The 5,664-nt window shown below is 44.6% G+C and overlaps 1 pseudogene; it reads right to left on the reverse strand.

Annotated features, from left to right (window-relative positions):
• Positions 1–1,326: 1,326 nt before the first annotated feature.
• Positions 1,327–4,217, reverse strand: LOC101573032 (annotated as a pseudogene).
• Positions 4,218–5,664: the final 1,447 nt, after the last annotated feature.

A 5,664-nucleotide genomic window follows, 5' to 3' on the forward strand; every position in this document is an offset into this window, starting at 1 on the left:
GAACAAAAATCAGAAGCAAAAATAGAAACAGGGTAAAATACAGCAATACAAGTTACAGATTTTCAAAACAAGAATAGGTAGTTAACAATGGTTGATATGTTATCTATTTTTATTGTCAAATCTGTTGTTCAGATTAACAGATATAGTTATGTAAGATTTCAACAAGAAACTACTAAAGTTAATACCTGTTATTTTAGGAATTGCAACTAGGTCATTTGTGATTCTCCCTCTGTTTCTCTCTTCAGCTGTGTTTTTTTTTTAAATTTTATTTATTTGTGTGTGTGTGTGTGTGTGTGTGTGTGTGGCCAGCTCAGCCCACCAGGGGGTGGGGCTGGCTGGCATGTGGTGCTGGGGGATTGAACCGTGGTCCCTGTGCTTTGCTAAGCTTGTTCTAAGTAGGTGCTTTAGACCACTGAGCCATCTCACCAGCCCCTTCAGCTGTGTTTATTTAAAAATGACTCATTAACCAATTCTGTAAGAAGAATGAATTAAAATTTGTTGCTATACCTACCATTTCTCAAATAATTATAATTGTTAGATATTGTATCTATCTTATTAGCTTTCTATTATTGATCTATTTACTTTCATCTATCTATATGTTTATATATACATGTTTATATACCTAAGGTTATGCATTTTTATTTTTATAATAATTTCAAATATAAATTTATCATAATTACAATTGTGAAAGATATCTAAATAAACTTATTTTTCATTTTACATTCTGACTACCCCAATTTTTTTAGCTCTTTCTTTTGCTGATTTTTTTGTCATTTGCAATATACATTCAAGTATAACTTTTAAAAATTCATAAGCAGCATGTTAGAAATATTTTGATGCATAAAATTTTCTTTGACTTGTCATCACAGCAGAAAAAGAATTAAAGTAGGCTTAACATTTGAGATTAAAAAATTTTAAAATCACCACTGAATATTTCTTACTAATATAAATTTTAAGAAAAGTTTGGGGCTAGGGAGATGGCTCAGTGGAATAAGTGCTTCCTTGGCAAGCACAAGGGCCTGAGTTCAATCCCCGGTTCTGAAAAAAAAAATGTTTTCTCAACTTAAACACTTAAAATATTTTATCAACATAATTGAAACATGAAATTTTGTTTTAAATGGCCTTTTTCATTTATGGACATTCACCCTAAGTGGTAGATAGTACTTCTGGTTATTTTCTTTTTTTTTTTTTTTTGTCTGATAATTATTTATTGAAAGAAGTGACCAAATGAATCCCGGGCCCAGCACTTAGATCAGACTGCAACACCGGATCTTCCACATCTTTGGGTCCCCTTCACTTCTGCCCCAGGACCTGGAGCACAGGGGCTTAGTAGAACTCTTCATTGTCAGAGTCTGAGTCAATGCCTTGGTTCTGAATTTGACTTTGCTTGCGGTACAGACAGACCACCTGAGCACTGGTAGTGGCGTCCTCTGGCTTCTTATCTTCACGGATGCGAAGAAACCGAGGGAATCGAAGGGAGATCCCCTTCTCACTGTCCACCAGGCCCCGGGCCGCAGGATAGATGGGGGAGAGAGAGAGGTCAGCACACTTCACCTCCCACACAGCGCTGAGATCCAGCCAGTGGTCGGGCGCCACAGCGCCGTCTGCCCGCACGTAGGGCCGTGGGGTGGGCAGCACCAGGGCCTGGAGACTCTGGTAATGCTCTTCCAGCTGTTCGTCGCTGAAGCCTGTGCCAAGCTTGCATATGGCCTGCAGCTCCTCACTCTCTGCATCATAGGCAGCCAGCAGGAAGCCCCCATAGCGGCCGGCCCGCTTTCCCCGGCCCAGGTAGGCGCCAATCACCACAAGGTCCAGGGTGTCACCCACACCATCCAGGTAGTCCTTCTTCACCTTGAGCCAGTTGTGCGACCTCTTGGCAATTTCATAGGTGGCATCGACATCCAAGGTCTTCACCATCAGCCCTTCGCAGGAATCTTTCACCGACTGTTCCAAGAATTCAGCGATCTGCTCCATGTCCTTGGTGTCCAGGGAGGTGGCGAAGACAAACTCACCCTCTGTCTCTACAAAGTTCTCCCGGAGCAGCTGCTGGCGTCGTGACAAGGGCTCACAGACCAGGGACTCTCCATTGAGGTAGATGAGGTCGAAGGCATACAAACACACCTGCAACTGGATCTCAGCCGCGTCCACCTCCTTCCGTTTGCGAGTAGTTACCACTTGGAATGGCTGGATCTGCTTCTTTTCTGGGTCCCAAGCCACAGCTTCAGTGTCCAGGATAAAGGATGTGACTGAGGGGAGTTTAATCTTGGGGATGCGGCTGATGGTGTCGGGGTACTTTCCGGTGTTGTCTTCCTGATTCCTGCTGAAGATCTTCACCTCCCCGCCTTCTAGAACATGAATCTGTGCCCTCTGCCCATCATATTTGTACTTGCAGGTGAAGGCTGCCTCATCAAAGCGTTTCAGGACCTCGCTGACGCCCCGAGTAGGATGAGCCAACATGGGTTTCAGAGGGACCCCTGGGCTCAGCCTGCAGTGCTCCGGGAGACGCTCCAGGCCATGCTCCAGCAGCACGGGGATGATTCGGTCCAGGTCAGGCACCTCGCAGAACGTCTGCTTCAAGACCATGGCTTGCTCCTCCAGCCACGACTTTCTGGCCTCTGCAATCTTTCCCTTCCCGGCATCCACCACAGCTGGAGGGAATTCTTGGCCTGGGGGTGTGAGGCTCACAGCCTGGGAGAGGGCAGCCAGCACTGACTGTTCAGCCAACCCAAGGTGCAGCCGTCCACTCAGGGCCCTGGCGATGAACCGGGCTTCTGAGTGGCGGCAGGCAACGAAGAGGCCTTTGATGATGTCCATCTTATTGGTCATGGAAGCATTGCCAGTGAGCCGAGCGATGTCCTGGAACTTGGAGAAGACCCCAGCAGTGGTAAGAGGGGGCGGTGGGAGCATCAGTCTCTGGGTGATGTGGCTGTTCTCTGCCACCAGCCCGACATCGCCCTTCTCAGCAGCCTCAGCCCGGACAGATTCTAGCTGCTGGCCTGTGGCCTGGGCCACTGCCTTGAGAAGGACACCATCACCAACACCCAGCTCCAGACCCTGCTGAGGAGGCCCAAGGCGGTTAAGGGTGAGGTAGAGGACAGGGAGCAGGTCTGGAGGGGACAGGGCCACCACAGAGTGCAGCAAGTTGCTCAACGTCTCCACCATCCGAAGCCGAGCAGAAACTTCCTCAATCTTCTCAAACGTCTGGGCCACAGCCAGGTAAGGGACCTTTTGGCCCTGCCTCCAGCAGGCGTCCTCAATGGGATGGTAATTGTTCTTGGCAGGATTGAAGTTCACTGGGTCCAGGGGTTCCTTGGCCTCCTCCTTTCCCGGAGTACCTGACGGCTCTTCTTTCACTTCAGTTTTGACGGGTGGCTTCCAGGGTTTGAAGAAACTGTTGAGGGTCCTGGGGCCTCTGGGGGCAGGAGTGCTCTGGTTCTTTTCCTGTGGCTCCTGCTTTGGGGCTACCTCAGGTATGGAGACACTTTTTATCTTTGCTGAAGTCTTTGGGGGACTCTGAGAGCTCAGCAGGCGTCAGGGGCTGGACCCCCTCCTCTTCTTCCTTCACTTTTGCCTCTCCAGTCTCAGCGGGGCTTTCTTTTGGCGTCTCTGCTTCTTTCTCCATCTTCCACTTCTTGTATTCTCTGTCCTTGTCCTCACTCTGATCTTCCAGGACATCCTGAATGACCTGTTTTGGGATCTGTTTCCGAGCTGTGAGACGCTTTGGTATTCCTGACGGGGAGATGTCCATGGAGGTGGTGCCCGAGAAGGAAGGGCTGTTCTTGGGGCACGCAGCACGGCTGGAAGAGGGCCCCTGTGGGGAGTCTGGCCCTGGCTCCTGGTCTTTGGTGGGGCTGAGGGTTTCATCATCCTCCTCCCCTTCACTGCTCAAGACCCTGGCTGCCTTCCGCCCTGGCCTCTTCACTTGAGAGTCGCTCTCAGGCAACACCCCATTCCGCTCCTTTAGTGCCACCTTTGGAGGGGGCTCCATCTCTCTGCTGGTGCTGTTGGTTTCCTTCTCAGGCTTCTTTGTTTTCCCCTCTTGTGTAGGGTAGAAAAATGACATGATACTCCGTTGCATGATGGTGCTAGAATTCTCTCTTGTGAGTCTATTTTTATCTTGTCAGCTGTTCCTTGCACTCGGCTGTCCCGGACAACACACTCGCCTAGTGCAACACACCAGGCAGCCCTAGATTCGCACCAAGGATTTCGCGGGCAGACTTTGGTGGGAAGAGGTAGGGACGACGAGGGGCGGGCTCCACTTCTGGGTATTTTCTGAATCATGTAAAAAACCTACTTAATTCAGAGAACTGGAAAATATATGCTTTGGTGGTTGATGAAATCTCCATAGACAGATTCTAACTACAAAAAAGGAAGATTTTTAGATTAGTAAGGACATGAGTTGTCCAATGGGTTTCGTATACTTTATTCTCAAATACTTATTCAAATAGCTTCCAAGAGATAGAATTGCCCTTTCAAAAACAGGAAGAGGGCATTTATTCTGACTCTGATTTTTATTTTAGTTTTCATGGGTCAATGATTGACAGGCATGTAGTATTAATTATGATCATTTCTTAACATAGCTCATGGGTTTGCCCTAATTCTTTAGTGAATAACAGGCAGAAGTTTTCCTTTGGTAAGATATTTAAAATAAAACATATTGATATAGTGAATTTTAATTCTGTACAACTTGTCAGTAATTTAATTTTTCATTATTATTCATTTATTTGGTACAGGACCTCACTGTGTAGTTCAGACTCAGTGATCCTCTTGCCTCAGACTCCCCAGCACTGGGATTACAGGAGTGTGCTACCACATCCGGTGTTCCAAAGCTGGCATAGCATGGGGTACCAGGGATTGAACTCTGGACTTTGTGCATGGCAGGCAGGTGCTTAGACCACCAAGGTATCTCCCTAGCCCTAGTTTTCTTTATCACTAGTAATTATAAGCTTATTTTTGATAATGTGTATACATTGTACCTTTTAGAAATTTGTTAATATAAGTCATTATTTTCCTACATAATTTTCACATTTTAGTCTAACAATAATTATCAATTTATTGCAATTTTTTAATATTTAGAAATGATTTTTTGACCATGATCCTCAAAAAGAGTCATTGTGATAAATTTATTTAGTGCTTTCTGGATTTATTTTATAATAAATTTGCCAAAAATTTGCAGATTTTTTGATAGCTTTGAAAAAAGTAAATTTCAATTTTTCTATATATCTTTTTTATTCATTTATACCACTTATTTTACTGACATTACCATTTATTCAATTTTTTTCTTTGCTGATTTGAAGTGCCATGCTTAACATAAATAAAATGCTATGTCCTTAAGTTTAAAGATTATATTTAGTCTATTGATGGTCTGTTCTTGTCCCATTTTTTTAAATTTCAATACTGTCATTAAGTAATATGTCTTAGTATCTGATGTGACGAAAAATTGTCTAGTCTCACTATTGTCTTTTATGTTCAGAACAGGAATGGCTATCCCTCCAAGTACTGTAGTTAAAAGGAACATTTTCCTGGTAGATACTGTAAAAATATAAAGATTTTTTAGAAAGTAAATACCAACTTTAGAACTATTTTATTAAATTTTAAGCTTTATCCCATACACATTTCAGTGGAGAAATATAGAAAAACAAAATTTCATATTTGAACACCTCC

The sequence above is a fragment of the Octodon degus genome, unplaced genomic scaffold, assembly GCF_000260255.1.
Source record: "Octodon degus isolate 3935 unplaced genomic scaffold, OctDeg1.0 scaffold00224, whole genome shotgun sequence".
Lineage (NCBI taxonomy): Eukaryota > Metazoa > Chordata > Mammalia > Rodentia > Octodontidae > Octodon > Octodon degus.